This window comes from Eschrichtius robustus, chromosome 11 (genome assembly GCF_028021215.1).
Source record: "Eschrichtius robustus isolate mEscRob2 chromosome 11, mEscRob2.pri, whole genome shotgun sequence".
NCBI classification, from domain to species: Eukaryota; Metazoa; Chordata; class Mammalia; order Artiodactyla; family Eschrichtiidae; genus Eschrichtius; species Eschrichtius robustus.
Genome location: NC_090834.1, coordinates 23,715,588 through 23,740,061, shown reverse-complemented (window position 1 = coordinate 23,740,061; position 24,474 = coordinate 23,715,588). Strand labels below are relative to the sequence as shown.

The window sequence follows — 24,474 nt, the reverse complement described above, 5'->3', positions numbered from 1 at the left end:
GGGATTCCGGCTGTCATATTTAATGAGGAATTATAGTCTTATTATTGGGTGGGGGAGGGTGTCACGGTACATCAAGGGCGGGAGTCGAACCCGCCACCCCAGGGCCCGAAGGGTCTCCCCGGGTCCCCACTTCGGGCCGGTGGGGGTGGCCGGGGGCAGCCGAAGACGTGCGTGCGTGCGTGCGTGAGAGGGGGCGTGTCCACGGGGCGGGCGGCGCTCGCCACGAGTGAGTGGTTCAGCCCGGCCCCGGCTCATTGTGCTGCCTCACGCCGGCCCGAGTTGGCGGCAGAGCTGGAGGCCCCGGGCCTGTGACCACAAAGAGGGAGCCAGGGGCCGGACGGGAGCGCGGCGGCGGCGGCGGCTGAGGCCCCGGCCAGGCCCCCTCCCCTCAGCCTCCCGCCCGCCCGCCTGCCCCGCCCCCGCCGGCGGCGCCCCGGCCCTCCCTTAACCGCCAGACTAGCCTGGTGCGGGGGCCGCGCGCGAAGACATGGGGGAGAAGCTGAGGCTGGAGTCGCCCGTGGGGGCCGAGCCCGCCGTCTACCCGTGGCCGCTGCCGGTCTACGTGAGTGCCGCCCGTCCCCTCTTCCCGGACCCCCGCCCCTCTTCCCCCACGGCGCGCGCTGAGCCCACTGAGAAACGGAGCGACTCGAGTCGCCAGACCCTCTTTGGAGCCCCCCTTCCCTCCCCGCCTAGGTTCTCCGCGGCCGTTTCCAGCCCCCCCGCGCAGGGTGGGCAGAGGGCAGCCGGGGCCGGCCGGGGGCGCAGACTCGGCCGCGGCGACCCTGCGCTTCCGAGGGGCGCCCGAGCCGGGCTGCCGTTGGCTCTGTAGGGCTGGGGACCCTGGTCCCCCCGGGCCTGGACTGCTGGCGGGCTTGCCCTTCCGTACTTCATGATCTGACACGTCGGGTTTCTTTTTCCTGACCAGCTTTGCCAGACTTTACCTGACCAGCTTTACCAGCGTCCCCTGATAATGTGTTACATATTCAAGTTTTAGGGCCCGGTCCCAGCCCTATGGAATCAGCAACTCTGGTGGGGCTCAGTGATCTCTGTTATAACAGGCCCTCCAGATGATTTTTATTCACCTTAAAGTTTGAAAATATCTGCATTGTCAGCTGGCCAAAGCGTCCAGCAGCAGGTGAAGGGGAGTGGTGCCTGGAAAAGATAGGGACTAGCCAAGGCAAGTACAGTATATTTGCCGTGGTAGTAATGGAGAATGCCTTTTCTCCACTGGTTGGCACAGACTAGTATCTGGGAGCAGTGGCAGGGTTATTTAGGATGCTTTACATTTCAATGTAGAGTGACCACTGTCCTGGTTTGCCAGGGACTTCCCCTGTGTGAGCACTTAAAATCTCATCCTGGCAAACCCCTTAGCCCTGGGTTTGAAAAACTTAGGGAATAACATGAAATTTAGGGGAAACAAGATGTAGGTTTTGGGCAAGTCACAAGTGCTAATTAAAGCTAAGCAAGTATGGACAACATCTAGCCTTCTTTACCCCTTTGCGGGGAGGTAAATCTGATTGGGTGAAAGGACTTACTGTTAAGAGATCTTTGTAGAAACATCCCCTTCTGCTTAGTCCGCTGGTTCTCAGTTCTGGCTAGACATTGGCATCGTCTGAGGAGATTTAAAATGAGTTTATTGGTCTAGGATGACCAGCCATCGGTGTGGGGGTTTTTAAAAAGTGCTTCAGATGATTCTAATGTGCAGCCAGATTTAGGTGCCACTGCTTAAGCGTTTGAACCGCTGCTACATATTTTCACCTCATCTTCCTATGAGAATATCCAACTGTAGTTGAGGTTTGTTTTTTTTTCTTTTTCTTTTTTTCACTGTCTTATTATAAGATTTACTGTCTTAAATAAGAATTGAATGTACAGAAAATCCTGCTAGTCCATCTGGTGTAGCTGGATACCCAGAATAATATCGTTAAGATATGTACCATTTAAGTATTGTGACTGGCCTTTTTAAAATTAACATATGCATTAAATTAGTATTGATAGTATAGATCTCTTTCGAAGTTGTCATGTTGGGGAGCTATACCTCTAATCTGCTGCCATTGCTAAATATCTGGACACCTCTTATTAGGAATTGCTTTTAAAAATCTTTAGGGATTAAAACCAAGTTTGCTGTATTATTTGTACTAGGACCACAAAAACCTCACAAAGTTCCCCCTCTGTACCTTCTACCCCCATCTCTAACCCTTCGCAACTTCTAATCTGTTCTCCATCTGCACAGTTTTGTTATTTTAAGAATAATATGTAAACATAATCATGAATTACTTCATCTTCGGAGATTGGCTTTTTAAAATTTTTCCCTCGGCATCATTCCCTTGAAGTTCATTTCAATTTTTGCATATATTAATAATTTGTTCCTTGTTGTTGCTCGGTAGTATTCTATCATAAGATTTTATCACAATTTGTTTCAACATTCACCCATTGAAAGACATTTGGGTAGTTGCCAGTTTTTGGCTATTATAAATAAAACTGCTATGAACATTTATGTGTAAGTTTCTGTGGGAACTTCATTAAGTTTTTGTTTCTTTTGGATAAATGCTCAAGAGTACAATTACTGCATTGTAGGGTGTATCTACTTTTAGCATTAAAAGAGACTGTCAAGCTGTTTCTCAGAGTGGCTAAATCATTTTATTTTCCCACCAGTGATGTGATATAATTTTTCTACGTACTCGCCAGCATTTGATGTTGTCACTATACTTTAATTTTAGTTATTCTCTGATATCTCATTATGGTCTTAATTTGCATTTCCCTAATGGCTAACGACGTTGAACATCTTTTCATGTGCTTCTTTGCCATGTGTATATTCTCTTCCATGAAATGTCTGTTCCTGTCTTCTGCCTATTTTCTAGTTGGATTTTTTAAAGTTGTTTGGAGAGTTCTCTGTATATTATAGATACAAGTCATTTGTCTCATATGGGATTTTCAAATATGTTTTCCCACTGTGTAATTTGAGTTTTCATCCACTTAAAAGGATCTTCTATGAAGCATTTTTAACTCATTTTGATGAGATCCAATTTATCAGTTTTTGCTTTTATTGATCATACTTTCGGTGTCAAGTCTAAGAATTATTCACCTAGTTCTAGATGCCAAAGATTTTCTCCTATTTTTTTTTTCTAAAAATGTCCTGCTTTTACATTTAAGATTATGATCCACTTTGATTTAATTTTTGTGTAAAGTGTGTAAGGTTTAGGTTAAGGTTCATTTTTTGTTGTTTGTTTTTGTCGAGGGATGTCCAACTGTTTCAGTACCATTTTTTGAAAAGTCTATTCTTCCTTGATAGCTTTTGCACTGCTGTCAAAAACAAGTTAAATATATTTATGTCAGTCTATTTCTGGGTTCTCTGTTCCATTCCATTGATCTATGTATCTACCCTCCATCATTACTGCAAAATCTTGAAATTGGGTAGATTAATTCCTCCCATTTTAATCTTCCTTTACAAATTGTTTTAGCTATTCTTCAGCCTCTTCTTACCATAGAAATCTTAGAATAAGCTTGTCTATATCCACAAAAACCTTGAGGGCATTTTAAGAGTAATTGTGTTAAGCCTCTTAACTTGGGGAGAATTGACATCTTTATTATGTTGTGTTTTCTAATCCATGAACAAGGTATGTCTCCCTATTTGTTTGGGACTTTTAAAATTTTCTTCATCAGCATTTTGTCATTTTCAGTGTAGAGGTCCTATAAATGTCTTATTGGGCTTATATTTAAGTATTTATTTAGGTCAGTTGTAAATGGCATCACATATTTTTATTTAAGCGTCTACACATTTGTTATTAATACATAATTTGATAAAATTGTGTTGATCTTGTACTCTAAAACATTTACAAACTAATATTATTTCTCAAGCTTTTTGTGGATTCCTTGGTATTTTCTCCATTTAGATTATCATCTCATCTTCAGATATAGACAGTTTTACTTTTCCTTATTCAATATAATAGGATATATTACTATTCAACCTTCAGTAGGATATATTCCTTCCTATTCAACATAGTAGGAATAGTCCTTTTATCTTTTAAATAAACTTTTAAAAAATTTAACTTTTAAATTTATGTATTTATTTATTTTTGCTTTATTTTCTTGCTAGAACCTCCAGTAATATATTTAATAAAAGTGGTGAGAGCAGATATCGGTGCCTTGTTTCTGATCTTACAGAGAAAGCATTCAGTCTTTCACAGTTAAATATAATGTCGGTATAGGTTGTTTGTAGATCATCTTTGTGAGTTTCAGTATGTTCCTTTTCTATTCCTAGTTTGCTTGGAGTATTTTTTCTTCTTTTTTTAAAATCATGAATGGGATTGGATTTTGTCAAATGCTTTCTCTGCATTAATGGATAGGATCACATGACTTTTCCCCCTTAATCTATTGGATATGGTGGATTACATTGTTTGATTTTCAAATATTTAACCAACTTTGCATAACTGGAATAAATACCACTTGGTCATGGTATATTATTCTTTTTATATATTTCTGGATTTAATTTGCTAATATTTGGCTGAGGATTTTTACAGCCAATTTCATAAAAAATATTGGTCTGTAGTTTTTTTCTTTCTGTACTATCCCTGTCTGGTTTTGGTATCAAGGTAATACTGGCTTCATAAAATTAATTAGGAACTATTCCCTCTACTTCTATTTCTTATCAAGTCATGTAAAATTGGTGTTAATTATTTAAGTCCTGGGTAAAAGTGAAACATCTAAGCCTGAATATTTCTTTGGGGAGTTTTTAAATGAAAAATCAGTGTTTCTAATGGTTACAGGAAAATTGAGATTATCTATTTCATCTTGGCTGAGTTTTGGTAGTTTTGGGTGTAGAAGCATGGGTCCATTTCATCTACATTTTTGAATTTATAGTGTAGACTTGTTCATAATAACTTGTCCTTTATTAACCTGCAGGATATGTCATGGTATCCCTGGTTGCATTTCTGATATCTGTGATTTGTGCCATCTCTCTTTTTATCTTTATCAGTCTTGCTACATCTTTATTGATTAGATTGTTTATTTCAAAGAACCAGCCTTTTGTTTCATTGATTTTTTTCCCCCCTGTTTTCCTGTTTTCCGTTTCATGGATTTTTGTTTCATCTTTATTATTTCCTTCTTTCTGCTTGTTTAGTGTTTTTTCCTCTTCCGTTTTTACTATTTTAATATAGAAAATTAGATTATTGCTTTGAAATATTTTCTTTCCCAGTTTAGTGCTATAAACTTCTCTTTCAGCATTGCTTTTCACTTCATTCCACAAACTTTGATCTGTTATATCTCCATTTTCTTTTAGTCTATGCATTTAAAAATTTTTCCTTGACTTTTTACCCATGAGTTATTTGGAATTGTGATGTTTAGTTTTCGTGTGATTGAAGATTTTCCTGTTGTCTTTCTGTTATTGACTTCTAGTCTGATTCCATTATGGCTAGAGAACATACTCTCTATGATTTTAGTTCTTTTAAATCTGCTAATGTTTTCTTATCACCCAGTATATGGTATACTCACCATTTTTATTAAATATATTACTGGAGGTTCTAGCAAGAAAATAAAGCAAAAATAAATAAATACATAAATTTATGGTATACTGAGTGAATGTTCCATGGACACTTGAATATGTATTGTGCTTTTATTGAGTGTGTTCTTTAAATGTCAGTTATATCCTGTTGATTGATGATGTTTTCAGTTCTTCCATATCCTTGCTGATTTTTCTCTCTGGTAGTTCTATAAATTGCTGTGTTGAAGTCTCAAATAATAATTGTGGATTTAAAAGTTTGTCCTTTTACCTTTTTCAGTGTTTGCTTCATGTGTTTTGAAGTTCTGTTGTTTGGTGCACACACATTTAGTATCACTAGGTCATCTAGGTGGATTATTCCTGTTATTTTTATGTAATGACCCTCTTTGCCCCTAATAATTTCCTTTGCTCTGAAATCTACTTTATCTGATATTAATATAGCCATTCCTGCTTTTTCTGATTAATGTTCATATGATATATCTTTTTCATCCTTTTACTTTGAACTACCTATATCATGATGTTTAAAGTAAGCTTCTTATAGACAGTATATAGTTGGATCATGCTTGTGATTTTTTCATCTAGTCTTCCAATCTCTGTCTTTGACTTGGTTATTTAGATCATTTACAGTTAATGTAATTATTGCTATGTTAAAGATTAGGTCTACCATTTTATTTTTTGTTTTGTCTTTTACCTTAGTTTCTCAATCCTGGGTTTCTCTTATTTTGCCTTCTTGTGGGTTACTTAAACATTTTTTGATAAGTCCATTTTAATCTAATTTACTTATAATCATTTGTGTATACTGTTTGTATAGTTTTCTTAGTGGTTGCTTTGGCATTACACTATACATATGTAACTTATCATAGCCTACTGGAATCAGTGTTTTATTACTTCAAGTGAAGTTTCAATACTTTACTTCCATTTAGGTCTCTTAATAGTCCCCAGTTTTAAAGTACGATTTTCTGTAGTATTTCCTTTATATACATTGAGAACCACATCAGATGGTGTCATAATTTTTGCTTTGACCATCATATAGAATTTAAGAAACTCATGAGGCTAATGATAGTCTCTTATATTTACCCCATTTGTTTTCACCCATTCCATTGTTCCCCTTTTCTTTCTGAAGTTCCCAGTCTTCTGTTATTGTTTTTTTATGTTTTCATAACAGTAGGTGATATCTGGGCTTTCCAGTGCCATTGGATATGAGTTTCAGGAAACACTGACCCTGGCTCACTTAATGCTACTGAGTTGGAGGGTTCGTATATGTTGGGCCTGTTGGCACAGCAGATGCTAGCAGATTAGACTAATGTTGATGGGACTAGTGCCACAGGAGGATGCATTCCCATTCAGGCTATGCTGCTGCTACAGTAGATCAAATCCCCCTCTACCCCAGGTGTGGGGCAGTGACCTGCTGCTGTCACTGCTTCTTTATTAGGCTGCTTTTGCCTCAGGTGTGTGGTGGGATCCCTTGGAAGCTGCTGCTGCTGTCAATCACAAGGTTAAATTCATTTTAGAAATACTTAAGTATAAATATATAGCCTGGCTCTTGTAGGACCTCTGTATTTGTTTTTTATTGCTTTCATACGAATTACCACAAATTGAGTGACTCAAAACAACGTAAATTTATTACCTTACAAGTCTGACATTGGTCTCAATTGAGTAAAGTAAACGTGTTGGCAGGATCGACAGATGAATGGATAAAGATGTGGCACATATATACAATGGAATATTACTCAGCCATAAAAAGAAATGAAATTGAGTTATTTGTAGTGAGGTGGATTGACCTAGAGACTGTCATACAGAGTGAAGTAAGTCAGAAAGAGAAAAACAAATACCATATGCTAACACATATATATGGAATCTAGAAAAAGAGAAAAAATGGTTATGAAGAACCTAGGGGCAGGACAGGAATAAAGACTCAGCCATAGAGAATGGACTTGAGGACACAGGGAGGGGGAAGGGTAATCTGGGATGAAGTGAGAGAGTGGCATGGACATATATACACTACCAAATGTAAAATAGATAGCTAGTGGGAAGCAGCCACAAAGCACAGGGAGATGAGCTCTGTGCTTTGTGTCCACCTAGAGGGGTGGGATAGGGAAAGGAGGGTGTTAGGGAGACGCAAGAGCGAGGAGATATGGGAATATATGAATATGTATAGCTGATTCACTTTGTCATGAAGCAGAAACTAACACACCATTGTAAAGCAATTATACTCCAATAAAGATGGTTAAAAAAAAAAAAGTGTTGGCAGAGCTACATTCTTTTCTGGAGGCTCTTAGGGGTGTTTCTGTTCCCTGGACTTTATCAGCTTCCAGCGGTCACTTGTAGTCCTTGACTCAGAGTCCCCTTTCTCCACCTACAAAACCCAAAATGTTGCATCTCTCTGATTCTGCTTCTATTAGGACATCTCTCTCTTTCTCTTTCTACAGTTGGGAATGGTTTTCTGCTTTTACGGACTCATGCAATTAGATTTGTTCCATGAGGTAATCCAGGATAATCTTTCTATCTCAAGGTCTATAGCTTCAGTCATATCTGCAAAGTCCTCTTTACCATGTAAGGTAACATATTAATAGGTTCTAGGGATTAGGGTGAGGGCATTTTTAGGAGCCATTATGCTGCCTACCACACCCTTAACAAGTGACCTTGAGAAAGTTACTGAGATTTTTAAAGCTTTACTTTCCTCAAACATAAAATGGAAAGAAAGATATCTAGTTAATATCATGAAAGTGAAACAGTATATATGAAATCAACTAATTCAAAAAGTAAGATTCCTTCTTTTTCTTTATGATTTACATGATTCTCAGAGTTCAGGTACTTGAAGAGTTACTTTTTTTTAAACAGAGCTAAGGAATTTCAGGGTTCAGGTGCTGTAAGATTGTCTGAATTATCTGAGTAACAATTAGCTAATAAGCACAGGTGTAAAGCATTTGATTTACTCCCTGGTGTTCTTTATCTTCTCATCCCACTAAATCCATATCCCTTGTCTAGCTCCAGCCAGTAGAGTCAGAGCTTGTTTTACTGTTTAACTAAAGTTCAATTTAAATTCTCTCTACATCTTCAGATTCTCAGCCCTGGTTGCATATTACAATCCCCTGGGAAGATTTCAAAAACTACTGATGCCACATTTCTACCTATCATGGATATTTGAGGAGGGACCTGGAATGAAATGCTCTAGCTTATGATTTGTGGAGCCAAATCATAGTCTACACTGAGCCAAATCATTTACGATATCACCTGTAAAAAGGAGTTTATCTGTGGTGACTAATGCTCTTCCTTTGTCAGTATGCTTGATTTGTCCCTCTTTGGGGGAAAAAAAGAGGGGGAAAAATAACCCAGCAGTTTGGCTCCCTGAATTACAACCTGATGCTGTGGAATTAGTGTTGGCTCAGAGCGCACATCTTCGGATACCCATTCTCTCTCCTGCTCCCTTGCATGAACTTATATCCTTGGGCAGTTTTTCATCCACCACCCTCTTTTGCTTCTAATCTTAGCAAGTAAAGTCTCCCCTTAATGAAACAGCATTTCATGAGACTTGCTGGGAGCATAGGTCTGTTCCAGACCTATCATATGTTAGCTAAAGCAGATATAAGTGATGTGTTTTTGGCATTCATCCTTGTGGGTTGGAGAGAGAAGACAGAATTTTATCCTTTTAGGTGTCATCTGACTGGGCAAATGGGCTCTTTCCCTCTGCTGCCTACCATGTAAAAAACTGAGGGTGTTACCTCTAGAAGGTATCTTCTAGGTATCAAAATAGTTCAGATAAGTCAAATTTCTCAGTAAAAGATGACAAAACTATGGCTTAGGTGGTTAATTTTACATGTCAATTTGTCTGGGCCACAATGCCCAGTTATTTGGTCAAATATTATTCTGGATATTTCTGTGATGGTGTTTTTGTGTTTTTTTTTTAATTTTAATTTTTATTTATTTATTTATTTATGTTTTTGGCTGCATTGGGTCTTTGTTGCTGCACGTGGGCTTTCTCTATTTGCAGCAAGCGAGGGCTACTCTTTGTTGCGGTGCACGGGCTTCTCATTGTGGTGGCTTCTCTTGTTGCGGAGCATGGGCTCTAGGTGCACGGGCTCAGTAGCTGTGGTGCACGGGCTTAGTTGCTCCACGGCATGTGGGATCTTCCCAGACCAGGGCTCGAACCCATGTCCCCTGTATTAGCAGGCATACTCTCAACCACTGCGCTACCAGGGAAGCCCAGGTTACTTTTGAACTGCAATCCCCACACTTGTAAAATGACATTAAAAACCACTCTTTCTGTGGGTTCTTAGAATTAATTAAGCAGGTTATGTGTGTAAAGTATCCTGGCACTTGAATGAGTTGTCAGAACCAAGGGCTGCTGGAGACGATGCTTATGCCCTAGGTACTCTCCCCTTCTACTGGGCGGCAAGTAAACACAGGCACAGTAGTCAGTGCTCTGGAAGAAGTGAGTTCTGGTGCTGCAGAGCACAGAATCTTTTTTTTTTTTAATTTAATTTTTATTTTATATTAGAGTATACTTGATTTACAATATTGTGTTAGTTTTAGGTGTACAGCAAAGTTATTCAGTTATACATGTATCCATTCTTTTTCAGATTCTTTTCCCGTGCAGGTTATTGCAGGATATGGAGTAGAGTTCCCTGTGCTATGCATTAGGTCCTTGTTGATTACCTATTTTATATATAGTCGTGTGTATATGTTAATCCCAAACTCCTAATTTATCCTCCCCCCCCCTTCCCCTTTGCAGAGCACAGACTCTTGGAAAGGAGAGTTCAGGCTTCTTGGAGGAAGTGCCATCCTTTCTAAGGATATGTAGAAGCTCCTGGGGTGACAGAAGGGAGCGGTGTGTGTCAAAGTTTGAGAAATATAAGAAAATATGGCAAAACTAAGGTACACGAGTGGAACTCCGGTTTTGGGAAAGAAATGAGAGTTGATACTGGAAACCTACTGGGGCCAAACAGAAAAGGGCCTTCTTTGTCCTGTCAGAAGTTTGGATGTTTATCCTGAAGGCTGTGGGAAACGCTAAACAACAGTGAGATGGACTTCTGGTTTAGAGACTCACTCGGACCTCCATGTGGAAAGCACTTGATTGGGTGCAGGGTGAATTGTAATCTAAGGGTCCCACTTAAGTTGTAAAAGGTTGGACTGGATTTCGGAGATCCAAGAGGGAATGGGTGGGGCCTGGTGACCAGTTAGAAAAGGGAGGGCAGCAAGCGTGGGTGACAGTTTACAGCTGCATCTTTTTGGGAGATACAGAGCACAGTAGGAAGGGATTGGGGCTGGGGAGAGGATCTTATTTCATCTTCAGTGCTTTCGAGGGGCCTGGTAGACAGGTCTGGGCCCAAGGTACAGATCTGGGCTTTTTGGGAGGACAGGTGTTTGACGGCATGGGAGAGACTTAGGTTACCCACAAGAAGATCCAAAGAGTCATAGGTGTGAGAGCTTTTTCAGTGGGTATATTGAGGATGCTTATAAGCTGAAAGAAAGTAGCCAGCAGAGGAAGGGTGTGAAGATCTAGGAGAGGAAATGATTGCTCATTTGTTTTCAAAAAGCTGAATACTTATTGTGTGCCTGGCCCTTTTCTAGGATCTGGGGTTCACACCGTGTGTTATCTCTTCTGCAAGGACAGTTCAACTCATCCCCTGGTGAAGAGAAGTCAGATTATTCTTTGCATTCCATTCAGGTGTAGGAACTGTTCTGTATCTCTGAAGGGACTTTACTTAACCAGAGTAATAAGTTAGAAATCAAAAGAAATTAGAGCTGGAAGGGACCTTAAAGGCCACTGTACTTAATGTTGCCTAATATTTTACCTTGATTGTAAGAAAAATTTATTGCAGAGCCCATTCTCTTCAGAGTTCCTTCACTGAACTTTCTTTATGTTTTTCATCCAGTGGGTCTAGCTTGTAGATTTTGGCCTCCTCCTAAATTTGCTTCTTCATCCACATTACATTTTGCCCGGACTATGGCAGAAGCTCCTGGGTGGTTTCGCGGCCCCTGGACTCAGTTCCTCTAAGTTCATCTGCCTACTCAGGTTGAGTGATCTTCTAACATGAAAAGATATGCCTAAAATAATGCTGCTAATGACTTGCCCACACAGAGTTAGTGCATACTAGCCGCCCAGCGTGTGCTCTGCCCAGAGGCGTGCAGTCTGAACTGTGCTCGGCCAAGCCTTCTGGGGCTCTTTGGCCCTGAGGAAGGAGAGCTTTTTGTGATCACTCCCTTTATCTAATCGGTCCTTCAGCAGCGGGGCACCTTTTTCTAATCAGCGGAGGCACCCTTACTCAGCCAGTGGTAGCCCCAGTCCTCATCACCTGTGGGATACAAGCCATGCTCTCTCCCAGGCTTGCTTCGGCCAACATCTCTATTTTCTGTCCCTTCTCACACTTGGACCCCTGGCCTTCAGTCATCCCCACCTGCAGTATTTACAGTGCCCAGCAGGTGTCAGGCTTGAGTGTCTTTGCACAGGTGCTCCCTCTGCAGTTACTGCACCTCCTCCTCCACCTCTGCATAGCCTCAACTTTCTCGATTGTACTTCAGGGTTATCATGAAGCGGTCACTTAGATATAACTTTTTGCCTCCATAGGAACCTCTGTGCATAAAGGTTATGGTTCTTTATCTCATGTGATTGAAATTTTGAGTTTATACATGTCCCTCCTTAATGAGGCTTTAAGGGCAGTGGTCGTTTCTAATCCTTAGCACAGAGCAGATGCTTTTTTTCTTTTTAGATGCTTTTTAATGATGATAAAATGTACGGTTTAAATCACTCATTTTACAATAATTTTGCTTTAGGTTGTGACAGAAATAAAGTTTCCAGAAGTTGTGTTCCTGCAATAAGAAATAAAGATGTGACCTTCCAGTTGTGTAAAGCTCATGAATGCTGTGTAAGTGCGTCGGGTGCAATAAGGAACCTGGAGCTAAATGGGCTAGTTCTGAGAGAGAGAGACTTAACTACGTTAACAAAGGTAAGCCTTCATTGTGTCCTGCCAACATTTGATAGTTGCTTTTGGGGCAAACTAAACGGGTAAAATTTTAAACTGTTCCTCCCCATTAAAGGGATTGAATAAATCGGCCACTTTGGTGCACCTGTGTCTTGCGAATTGTCCAATTGGAGATGGAAGTTTAGAAAGTGAGTTTCAGTCTTGTTTAAGTCTCTTCCCATCAGACTGGTCTCGTGATTTCCTACACAACATGTTACTTCCTGTCTACCTTTTCTTGGTGTTGTTCATGCCTGGATTGTCTCCTGTACCTGCTCAAACCTTGGTCCATTCTCATTTGTACCATGGAAGTTTGTCATGCTGGATGCTGTCAGAACTAATTTTACTTAAGTTTGTGTTAAGCCGCAAAGCACACATTTCGTATATTTTCTGTTTTTTGCCTTTGTTTATATTTTTATGGTTTCTCTTCAAGAAATATTATGAGAAGGGAAATAGCAAGATGTAAAGAGCAAAAAAGTCATCATTCTCTTTAAATTGTTAGAACATGTATCTGCAATCATAATTATAATGCACTGTGGTATGTGTTAAAATAGGAAATATATGTAATGTCCCGTAGGAGCAGCAAAGTCAGTGGTGTTAGTGGGAGTGTGTCATGGAAGTAATCACAAAGCAGGTGACTGTTAGTTGGGGTCCTGAAACATTAGTGTGTGTTCCCTGTGTCCAGTAGTGGTCTGGAGGGGTCAGGAAGCCTGCCTTTCTGTTTGAGGGAACAGAGGGTTTGAGGTCCTCTCTCTTCTATTGCTCCAGTATGCTGCATAGCAGCTAATAAAATACTGGGTTTGTAGTTGACATTTAAATCACTGATTGATCATCAAGATTGGGATGTATCATTGGAAATGAAAATAGGAAGAGTCTCATGCTTTTTAGGTTTTTCTTTTTTTTCCTATGTCTCAGAAGGCTCTTTGATGGGAGACTTTTTATTCTCCCATACAATTCCATGAATACTTTTACCCTGGCACTTATTTTAACGGCATTTTCAATTTATAAAAGTCTTTGAAACACATATTGTAAACTATTTGAGGGTAACGACCATGGCCATTGGTGGCACATCTTAAATGTGCATCGTGTTAATTTTTGAGTGTCATGTGGTCTACCATCAGTGCTTCCCGCTTTCACCCAGTTTTCTTCCTCATTTCCTTCTCCAAATTTGTCTCATTTTTCTACTTTCCCTTTGGTTCTCTATTCTTGCTTTCTCTTTCCCATTGCATCTGTCATTCTTCTTCTCCTTCTCCTTCTCCTTCTGACTTCATTATGGCCAACCGAAGCCTTTTCTAGTATGTTCTCTATCTTCCATGCCTGTTTATTGCCATCCACAAACTCTTACAGAATATTCTTGGTTGACTCCCTTACTTCCTAGCGTACCCATGTACTTCATGATCACTTTAGAACATTGAAAAGGGTTGGAATTTTTAAAAACAGGTAATTCTAATCAGTCTTCTTTCACCTCTGGTATAAGACCCTTCTTCCTCAATCTGACCATTCTCAAATCTAGAAGTACTCCAGCTCATTGGTCCTCCTTACCCCCATGTTTAGGCCAAAGAACTTGTGAAACCTTAGCCCTGTTTAATACTTGAATTTATCAAAACGTAAGAGAGCTAATTCTGCCTAAGGGCACCAAAGAAGAATAAAGATGCTGCAGATAAACATTTAGTCCAGATTTATAATGGACTCTAAGTGCCTAGTTGAGTGCTAACCATTAACTCACTTGAACAACAGGGAGCTCATGACAGAAACGAACATGTTAATTGTATAGACACTTCACCATTCCTCAATGTAGCTGATAAACTGCATCCAGTTAGCTTAAATAACATGAATGATGAATTTCCCTGTGTATATAAATTGGAAGTTTGTAAAGTTATCTTTTTCCCTTTGTACAACTACTGACTACCACCTCGCTTGGTCACGGCAATAGAAAGTGATGACTAAGAAACACATTGTCTCAATATCAGTGGACATAATGTCCTAGTATTCTACAAAAATCTCTAAATTCTAAATCTAAAAGATATATCTGCCAATATCTTATATCCTTATCCTTTGTTAATATAAATATCCAATCTATGAACGTCTCAGTTTCCTTACTCAGAATATGAGGTGGATAGATTTGCTAATATCTAGGGACCTTTCCAATTTTAATATTCCCTGGTTATAAGGGCTGAGCCAAATACAGTGGCTCCTTAATCATTAACCTCGCTCATGATGAAAGTTATCAGCAAGATCTACATGTAAGAGATCAAATATTCATATCCATATATACTGTAGCACATTGACTTGTACAGAACTCAAAGTAACACAACATAGTTACATTCATAGACTTAAGGTCACTGTGGTATACTTTACAATTTTTCTTTTCCCTAGGAAGGAAATGTAGATCCCTGGGAAGCGATTTCTTTCTCTGCCTTTTAGTAATGTAAGCCTTTTATTATCTCTTGGATCCTAAAAATGGGTAGGGTTTCGGCAGGTGGAGCTTAGGAGAGACCCATCAGGTGGCAGGGACAACATGAGAAAGGGCAGAAGGAAGAATGGATTTTGAGAAGGACCTGATATCTTACATGATGAGAGCAGCGTTTCACAATCTCTGTCCTGCAGAACACTGGTTTTAGATGATGTTGATGTAGTTACAAGACAGAAGCATTTGGGAAGAGCCGTACTCCACATCCCGACATGAAATTCAAGTTTCACTTTGTTACATTACATACTCTGAAAAGTTTTGGAGGAAGGAATTGATTTCATTTTTTTAATTCAGTCTTACAGTTACTTGAGAAACCTATATTCAGCTGATGGGACTGTATTTTTTGAAAGGCCAATCGGAGAAATGCTGAGATGGAGCTTAAGATATTTCTGTGTTGGGACAGGCATGTGATTATTTTTCTTATAATTCTTTACTGTTTGTCCTAACAATTGTTACTTTGCAGGATTTTTTTTTTTTTTTTTACATCTTTATTGGAGTATAATTGCTTTACAGTGTTGTGTTAGTTTCTGCTGTATAACAAAGTGTATCGGCTGTATGTATACATATATCCCCAGGTTTCAGTTTTAAGCCTTCTGTTTTTACCTGAGTCAGTGGGCCTCTTAGAAAGCTCAACAATCCTGGGGTCTTCATCTCTTATGTAGTTTCCAGAAGCTCCTGGCACTTACCAGTATTTCCTCTTGATTCTTTTCCTCTGACTTCAAACTTATTACGATTATGAGCTGATTGTTTTCTCAGCCTCTAGTGTCAAAACCAGCTACCTCGCTCATCTTCATTGTCTCAGTTACAAGGTGCAATATTTCCCACGTTTATGTGTGTCAAAATATAAGTCAGGGATTGATACATAGCATATGCTTAATAACAATTGTATTTCCTTTTTTTCTCTGTTCAAAGGTATCCAAACACTGGCCAAGTTCTTAAATTGAAAGTAGAGTGATCTAATTTATTCAGCTCATCCAACCATCAATATTGAATATTTGTCTTTTTTCTTACACATATTTCTTGTATTCCAGTCGTGACATTCTAGAGCACAGTGAGCACATGTATAACTTATTACTGCATTACTACCTTGGCTATTCCTTGACCAAAATTTACTTCATACAGCTGACAGCCTAATTAACCTACTAGAGTTTTTTTTTAATGTATGCATACAAACAATCAACACCAGTTGCATTGCTAATAACTGAATTTTTACATCTCTATGCACCCATGTATCCAACACCAGGTCAAGATATTATAAAATATTTGTAACACCCTACAAGGTTCTCTGTTACTTCTTTCTGTTCCATAATCCCCCAGGGCAACACCCAAGCTGACCTCTATCACCATATATGACATACATGGAATCACACAGTGTGTTTCTTTGGTATCTGGCCTTTGGTTACATATCATTATATCAGTAGTTTATTCTTTTATTGTGTTTTCTTGATTTTTTAAACCTAGACATTCATACAGTGTCAAAGTACCACTGATTTCGTAATATTATTATGCTGACCTCCATCTTCAGAGGCTTTCCACAGTCTTCCATCTGTCTTTCCACCTACTTTCTCTTCCGTCTAATGATGTTTCATTTAACCAACCTCAGTCAGCCTTTCCCCCATATTCCCCAACACGTAGCACTCCTGTGTTCAGCCAGTTTTGTTCCCTATTCCGTAAACCCTTTGTGCCATTGCTGACACTGTGCCTGTTCCCTGCCCGGAAGGCCTGTTCCCTACCCTCTATATACTTGTTCAAGACTCTGTTTAAATGCTGCCTGTTCTAAGAAGTCTTCTCAGAAGAAGCCAGTGCTTTTTGGAATCCTTCTTTAATGAAATCCCATAGCAAGTGTAATCTGTCCTCCCTGATCTGGTAATTAATTATCCATTGTTCCTATCATATAGTGTTTGTTTTTCTTATGTGCTGTTATTATTTATTGAAGCAGATTATAGTGACTTGAACCAGGAACTGGGTCATTTTCCTCTTCATTTTAGTGCAAGTTTCTGTGATATGAAGTTAAACTCCTTTTCCCTCACTTCCCATTCACCCTCAGCACTTGTTAAACACAAAGTACAAGTGAAACTTATTGGTTAACAGGTTTTTGTGGTCCTTGGTTCTGGTCCCTAGGTCTAAGCTGCACTTCTGTAGTGCTAATTTGACTGATTTCTTATTGTCACATAACTCAGGAATTAACTAAATCATTACAAATTTACATACATATAAGATATTATAAGAAAACCAGTGGATGTCACAAGTTTAGGCCTGGGGGAGAGTGTTGTATGAGTCCTAGTTTGGTGGGGCTCACACTGCATGATCGCACCTTCCAGTATTCCATTGTAAGTAAGAAAGAGGTATGCAAATATATGCTTAACATTTAACAGTGTTGATAAAAAGGAGAGGAGAGAAAGGGATGACAGGTACTTTGAGGGCTTTTTGGAATTCATGAACAATTATGATTGGATGGGGAAAAAGAAAAACCGAGGGCTAACCTCCCGCAAGTGAGCTCAGGAAAGAGAGAAGGGCTCATCTGGTATGCAGGTAGAGAGGTTTGACCTACAGAAACTTAGAAAACCTCAACAATCTGAGCAGTGATGGCAAGAGGCAAACTAAAGGGATAACAAAATTCTGCAAAAGTCTCACACAAAGAGCTTTGGCATGGTGTTCATCATCTAGCTAATCCTAACATGCAGACATTTATGAGAGTAAAGTCAGGTCTTTGCCAGAGTGGGTTCCTTATTTGGGCAACTGGGTCAAATGAAGAAAGGCAAATGTAGGCTGCCAGAGTAAATAAGGAGAGGAAAAACAAAACGAACGAGACCTATCAATCATCAGTGGTTTCCCCCCAATATTCTTAGTCTCCACCTTATCTCCATCTTACTGGTAACACAGGAACTAGACTGAACAATCAGGTAAAAGGTCTCTACAGAAACTGAGGTAATATAGAAAATAAGAAAATAAAACATGAAATTGTAGATTTTCTTCCTAGGGGTAATTGAGATGATAGTTGAATAATAACATAAGATCAGGTGAAGTCTAAAGACATTTTAGAAAAGCTGGATAAAGTAAGAAAACATCTGTTCGCTGGCATCTGAATGTTAGAGAGACACCAAGACATGTGGGCCAAGTTCTGGAGAGAAGGGAAGCACAGACGCAAGCTTGACATTTGGTGCAGCTTTTCTCCTTGGGGCATTTGCTGATTCAAATCTTACAGCCTAGGAGCTGAAAAGCCAAGGAGTTCAAAAGACTCTAACCACAGAAGCCAAACGGCAAGAGCTCAAGCTAAAGGCAACAACTAATGGAATGACAAGCTAAGTGTATCTTTAGTCTCACAGGGCTGCGGAAACCATTACTTTTAAAGCCTAACAAATACATGGGTAGTTGGGAATATGGAGAATCCAAACGCTCATATGGTAATCCCAAAGGGCAACACCCGTAGAGGAAGGACAAGACAGAAATAGAGCAACCTGCACACAGACTGAAAAACAGCTTTGAATGAGCTCAAACTGAGAATGGACTAAGGTTTCCAGTCCTATAGTAACTGTCTGCCATGGGCAAAAGGAAATCTTTTCAAGAGAACGATAACAACATCCAGAATGTGGAGGTATCTTTATAGTTTCCTAAAATAAGTTAAGCCCAATTTTAATATAAAAAATAATTGGACATACCAGGAAAAAGACTAAATGATCAAAAGCTCAAAAAAAAAAAAAAAAAACCAAAACAGAACAAGAAAGAAAGAAAGAAAGAAGACAATATAAATAGACACAGGAGGACAAGAGTTACCAGGCATTGGTTAAAAAAAAACAAAACAACTATGATTAAACAAAGAAAATAGACACATGGCAAATAAGCATATGAAAAGATGCTACACATTCCATGTCATCAGGGAATTTTATATTAGAACAATAATGAGATACCACTACACACCTATTCAAATGGCTAAAATCCAAATACTGAAATACCAAAGTTGTTGACGATGCAGAACAACTGGAATTCTCATTTGTTGCTAGCAGGATACTTGGCAGTTTCTTACAGAACTAAACATACTTTTACCATACAGTGATCTAGTAATCATGCTCTTTGGTATTTACCCATAGGAACTGAAAAGTTATGTCCACATAAAAACCTGCACATGGATGTTTATAACAGTTTCTTTCATAATTGCCAAAACTTGAAATCAACCAAGATGTTTTTCAATAGGTGAATGGATAAGCAAGCTATTGTATATCCGTACAAAGGAATAGCATTCAGCAATAAAAAGAAAAGGCTATGAAGCCATGAAAAGACATGGAAGAAGCTTACATGCATATTGCTAAGTGAAAAAAAGCCAATCTGCAAAGGCTACATGCATATTATATGATTGCAGCTATTTGAAATTTAGGAAAAGGCAAAGTGTGGAGACAGTCAAAAGATCAGTGGTTGCCAGAGGTTGTGGGGAGGGAGAAAAGGATGGGTGAAGCCCGGAATTGTAAAGGCAGAGAAACTCCTGTGTATGGTTCTGTAATGGTGGATGCAGGTTATTGCACATTTGTCAAAAATCATATAATGTACAAAACAAAGAGTGAAGTGTAAAGTAAAGCATGGACATTAGTTAGTAATAATGTATCAATATTGGTTCATTAACTATAACAAATATATTATGCTAATGTAAGATGTTAATAATAGGGGAAACTGGGTTGAGAGGTAAGGAAGTATGAGAACTCTGTCCTTTCTGCTTAATTTTTCTGTAAGCCAGAAACAACTCCAAAATAGTCTATTAATTAAAAAACAAATGTAGACCTGCATACAAAACTTGCACGTAAATCCAACCACAGCAGCATTATTCATAAGAGCTCCAAAGAGGAAATAACCCAAATGGCCATTTACTGTGAATGATCAATGAAACACAGTAATATCCACACCATGGAATATTATTCAGCCATAAAAAGAAATCAAGTACTGATACATGCTACAACATAGATGAACCTTGAAAACATGCTAAGTAATTGTATGATTCCATTTGTATGCAATGTCCAGACTAGGCAAATCTGTAGAGACAAAGTATATTAGTGGCTGCCTAGGGTTCGGAGAAGTGGGGGAGTGAGTGACTTATAGTAGATTATTTTTTTGGGGGGGGGGTGTGGATGAAAGTTTTACAATTGATTGTGGTGGTAGATGCATAACACATTAAATTGTACACTTTAAATAATATGGAAAGTAAATTATATCTCAATGAAACTATTATTTAAAATTATGATTTTACAGAAATTCAGTCCTTAACTATTATCTATCTATCTATCTATCTATCTATCTATCTATCTATCTATCTATCTATCTATCTATCTCTCTATCTATCCATCTATCTATCTATCTATCCATCTATCTATCTATCTGTCTATCTATGTGTCTATCTATCTCTCTATCTCTCTGTCTATCTCTATCTATCTATGTCTCTATCTATCTCTCTATCTCTCTCTCTCTTCTCTGTCTATCTGCCTATCTATCTCTCTCTCTCTCTATCTATCTCCCTATCTGTCTCTATTTGTCTCTCTGTTTATCTATCTCTCTATGTATCTATCTATCTATCTATCTATCTATCTATCTATCTATCTATCTGTCTGTCTGTCTGTCTATATATCTCTATCTCTCTATCATCTATCTATCTATCATCTCTCTATCTATGTATCTATCTATCTATGTATCTATCTATCTATATCTACCTGTCTACCCATCTATCCTTATGTATAGAACAGTAACAATGGCTTATAAGTCACTTCCCTACATTATTTTATCCTTCCAAAACTCTTGAGAGGTCAATAGGCCATAGGAAAAGCACTGAGTTCACTGGAACACTTGAAGGTTGAATTAACTGTTTGTGATCACTCAATCAGTAAATGGTGATGCAGGGAATTCCACACACATCTTCTCTGTCCTCCTTTCCTCCTTCCCTCCCTCCTACTTGCTAACTCTATTCCAGCCACATTATTTACTAATTCTTCCCTGAGGACACTGGCATCCTTCCTCTGGGCCTTGCAGAGGTTATTCCCATGATCTGGAATGCTTTTCCCTCAGACGTCTGACTCATCTGCCTCCCTCTAGACTGTTCAAATTCCACCTTCCCAGTAAGACTTATCCTGTCTACCGTTTAAGTTGAAAGCCTTGCTCCTCTCTGCCCACAATCTCACCTCACCATATACTGCTTAATCTCCGTAGCATTTATTCCTGGCGAACCTACCAGATAATGTACATGGGTTTCTGTTCTCCCCTCCAACTGGAAGATAGGCTGCACAGACTCAGGAATTTTGCCATTATTAAACCTAGTGGAGGCCCAGCAGAGCTCTAGGGTCAGCCAGAACTGGGCACAATTATAACTCTCGTGATTTGATATTTTAGTGGGTTAGCTCAGAGCCAAGCCAGTTATTAAAGAGATCTTTTCTGCTATTTTAAGCAGCATGGTACATTTGAGGTCAACTTAAGTTTTCAATAATTGCAGAGCATGTATGAACTCTTCCTTTGTTTCTCCAGACACATGAACCTGGATGCCAAACCCATCCTCTCTGGGTGTAGTGGGAATGTATGAAGATGACTGGCCTAAGTCTCAATTGAATAAAAAGATGCCCCAAAAGACATTTCAGCATTTTCGAAAAGTTCAGTCATAAAGTGTGGTTCCTTATCATACATCAGGGATTATCTAGCCTCCAGTGTGGTTTTTTTTTTTTTTGCAGTAAAAATGTGTCATTTTATATTTTAAATTTGCATTATGAAAATAAGTCTGTACGCGAAGTAATACATATTTAATGAATATGAATCATGTAAATTTGGTCATGGTATTTAAGGTTGGCTTTGGCTTTGAAGTATTTTTAAATTCATAGAAAATATTGAACTTCTAATAAAATAAATAAAACATTGTAATAATTGATATTAATAATCAACTTCAAAATTTCTTTGTCTGCATTTTCTGTTCAATTTTAAAAGAGAAGTCACTTTCAGTAGTGTTCCAAAGTGAGTGATTGCACCTTCTATGATGTGAAAAAAGATCCGATTGCCATTAGCTGTTCTTAAGTGCTGAACATAACTGAGAGAAATTGTAACAAGACACTCTCTGTCACTGGCAGGAAATCCATCTCCGTCCTTTGCGGGGGCAGTCCCGAGCTCATGTTTTAATGGACGCGAATGCAAACCGTGGTTCTCACGTGACTTTCTGAAGAGCCCCCGCAGCAGGCCCAGGTACCTTGAGTGGACTAAGTCTCACTTTATGGCAGTGGCATCAGATGGTGGCTACAGAAGGTTGCCGACGTCCCTGTGTGCTCTGACAGGCTCTGCAGACCGGGGGACGAAAGGACAAAGGAACTCTGACCGCCCTCGGGAATCCCAAGTGACTGGAGGGACACCGCGTCAGGGTCCCAGGCAGTGTCGCCCACTGTTCCGGAGGCGGGCGGAGGCTCCGCAGCCTCATTTCGTCCCGTCCCTTCCAGTATTTAAAATTATTTTCAAGATGCTGCATTAACTCAGGCAGGTCTACAAAGGCGTCCCAAGCAGCAAACATGTCTGTGATGAAATAGTCAATGAAAGAGATTTGGGATTTGGGGATGCTGCAGGTATTTCTGTCAAAAACTGCCATCATCACAGGCAAGTCCTGTCGCTTCTCTTCATCAGTCTGAGAAAAACATTCTTCTGAGATACGTGCGGCCCACTCAATGCACTGCTCCAGGGGTCGGCAGGGATTGGACACATCAGCATACTTAATCAGTCAGGGTGAGTCACCCCAACTCTCCCTCCTCTGAACCTTAGTTCCTCCTGATTGTCACTCGTTACACTGAAAACAGATTTCAGGAGTCAGCACGTGCAGCCATAATGTGTGCCTAATTCCACATCCCAGTCACTGGGACACAAAATTTTGGTGTCTTAAGTCTGGCTCCCACATCACCACTCACATATGTCAGTTCTTCCTCTACAGCTGAGTCAGTGAGTAAAGACACATAAACAGAAGTAGATTAATACGAACAAGGTTTTATTGACATATATATATGTACATAAAGCTGGGAAAGAGAAAGGCCCATTGAGGCAAATGCATAGGGGGAGAGGAAACATCTGAAAACAGCAGTGGGCATCCTGCCAGTTCCAAGTCTAGGGAAAACTTGGGTCCGCCAAGTGAACAGTCAAGCCAGGGATGGCACAGTGGATGATACAGGCAGCTCTCTTCCATTCTCCTAACTGGAGCTTCTCAAGTCTGGTGTAGTTCTGAAGTGGGCTCATATGCTCCTCACCCTCCAGCACACACACACACACACACACATGCGTGCGCGCGCACACACACACACACACACACTCTTGCACACCGCTGAGGTGTGGTCCTCCGGCTTGCTGTAGGAAGAGAGGAGGTTAAGTTTCACTTCAAGGGGCTGAGCCGCTTTCCAGTGAGGCAAAGTCCATTCATGGTTACACACAGTTTGCAGAATAAGATCTGCTCTTCATTTGTTGAGTTTCTTCATAGAAGAAAGGAATTCGCTGGTGGCTCCTATGAAGCCCTGGGCAGGTTATGCGGCTGCCAGACTCCTATGAGCACAGGCACAGCTGCCCTGACCAGGGGCCTGCAAACACAATGCTGGCTCGTCTAAGTCAGAGGGGTGTCCTGACTCGGGGATCCCAGTGTTCTTACTGAGAGTGGAGGTTCCTCTCTAAATATGGATGGTGCTATCCCCCATGGCACCACCTGGGTTTTGACCAGGGGGGGCCTCAGGTGCTTTGCATGAATGTGGCACCAGAAGTGTATCCAGTCACAGCAGGTGTGGTGCTGTCCCCCATGCCCCGCCCCCGTTCTCTGCACAGATGGGTTCCAAGTCTGATGGCAGTTATTGACACAGGGCCTCCCAGCACCGGTGAGATGTTGTGCCCTCCATCCGCACCACCTGTGTGTTGGCCAGGTGGGTCCCAGTTGTAAGCGGGAATAGCAGGTCCTCCAATCATGGGCGTGATGTTGTTCCCTCCTAGACGACCACCACCTAGATTGTGGGCAGGTGGGCCCCTTGTGCTTGGAAATAAGGTAGAACTAGAAGTGTGTTGAAACCCACGGGTGATAACCACACTTGCAACTGCAACAGATGTGGTGTGCTCTGTTAGAAGGTGGAAACTGACATGTCCCTTGACACAGATTTCTTCTCCTTGGTGATGGAACTTTTAAATGTAGATTTTCTACGTCCAGATGGGCCCTGTGTGCAGTGACGGCAAGTGGAAACACTAGGGCCTACCATCGTGGGGATGGTGTTGTCCCCTGCCATCACTGTACCACCTGTATTCAGCCCAAGTAGGCCCCAGGTATTTGGATTTAAGGTGGAATCAGGTATGTTCCCAAATGCTGGGATGGTGACTGCCCCTCCTACTGCAGCAGCCTTGCCGTGGTCAGGTAGATGGCAGGTTGTCTGGCCCGAAGTAGGAACAGAAGCGGTGCTGGGTGCCCCACTTAGTCCTGCCCCAAAGTTAAGTGGTCTGGATGCCTGTGAGTGAGTGAGGCCTGGGGCTGGCACACCGACCCCAAGGCTCCCACCGGCCGTAGGGGCTGCAGGTCCCATGAACAGTGGGCC

The 24,474-nt window shown here is 40.4% G+C and overlaps 1 long non-coding RNA gene across 1 annotated transcript; it reads left to right on the top strand.

Moving 5' to 3' along the window:
- Positions 1-219: 219 nt before the first annotated feature.
- LOC137772336 (uncharacterized) lies at positions 220-23,401 on the top strand. The gene is made up of 3 exons (XR_011075466.1): positions 220-562; positions 12,269-12,441; positions 22,009-23,401. It is a non-coding gene; the product is annotated as an uncharacterized lncRNA (long non-coding RNA).
- The last annotated feature ends 1,073 nt before the right edge of the window (positions 23,402-24,474 follow it).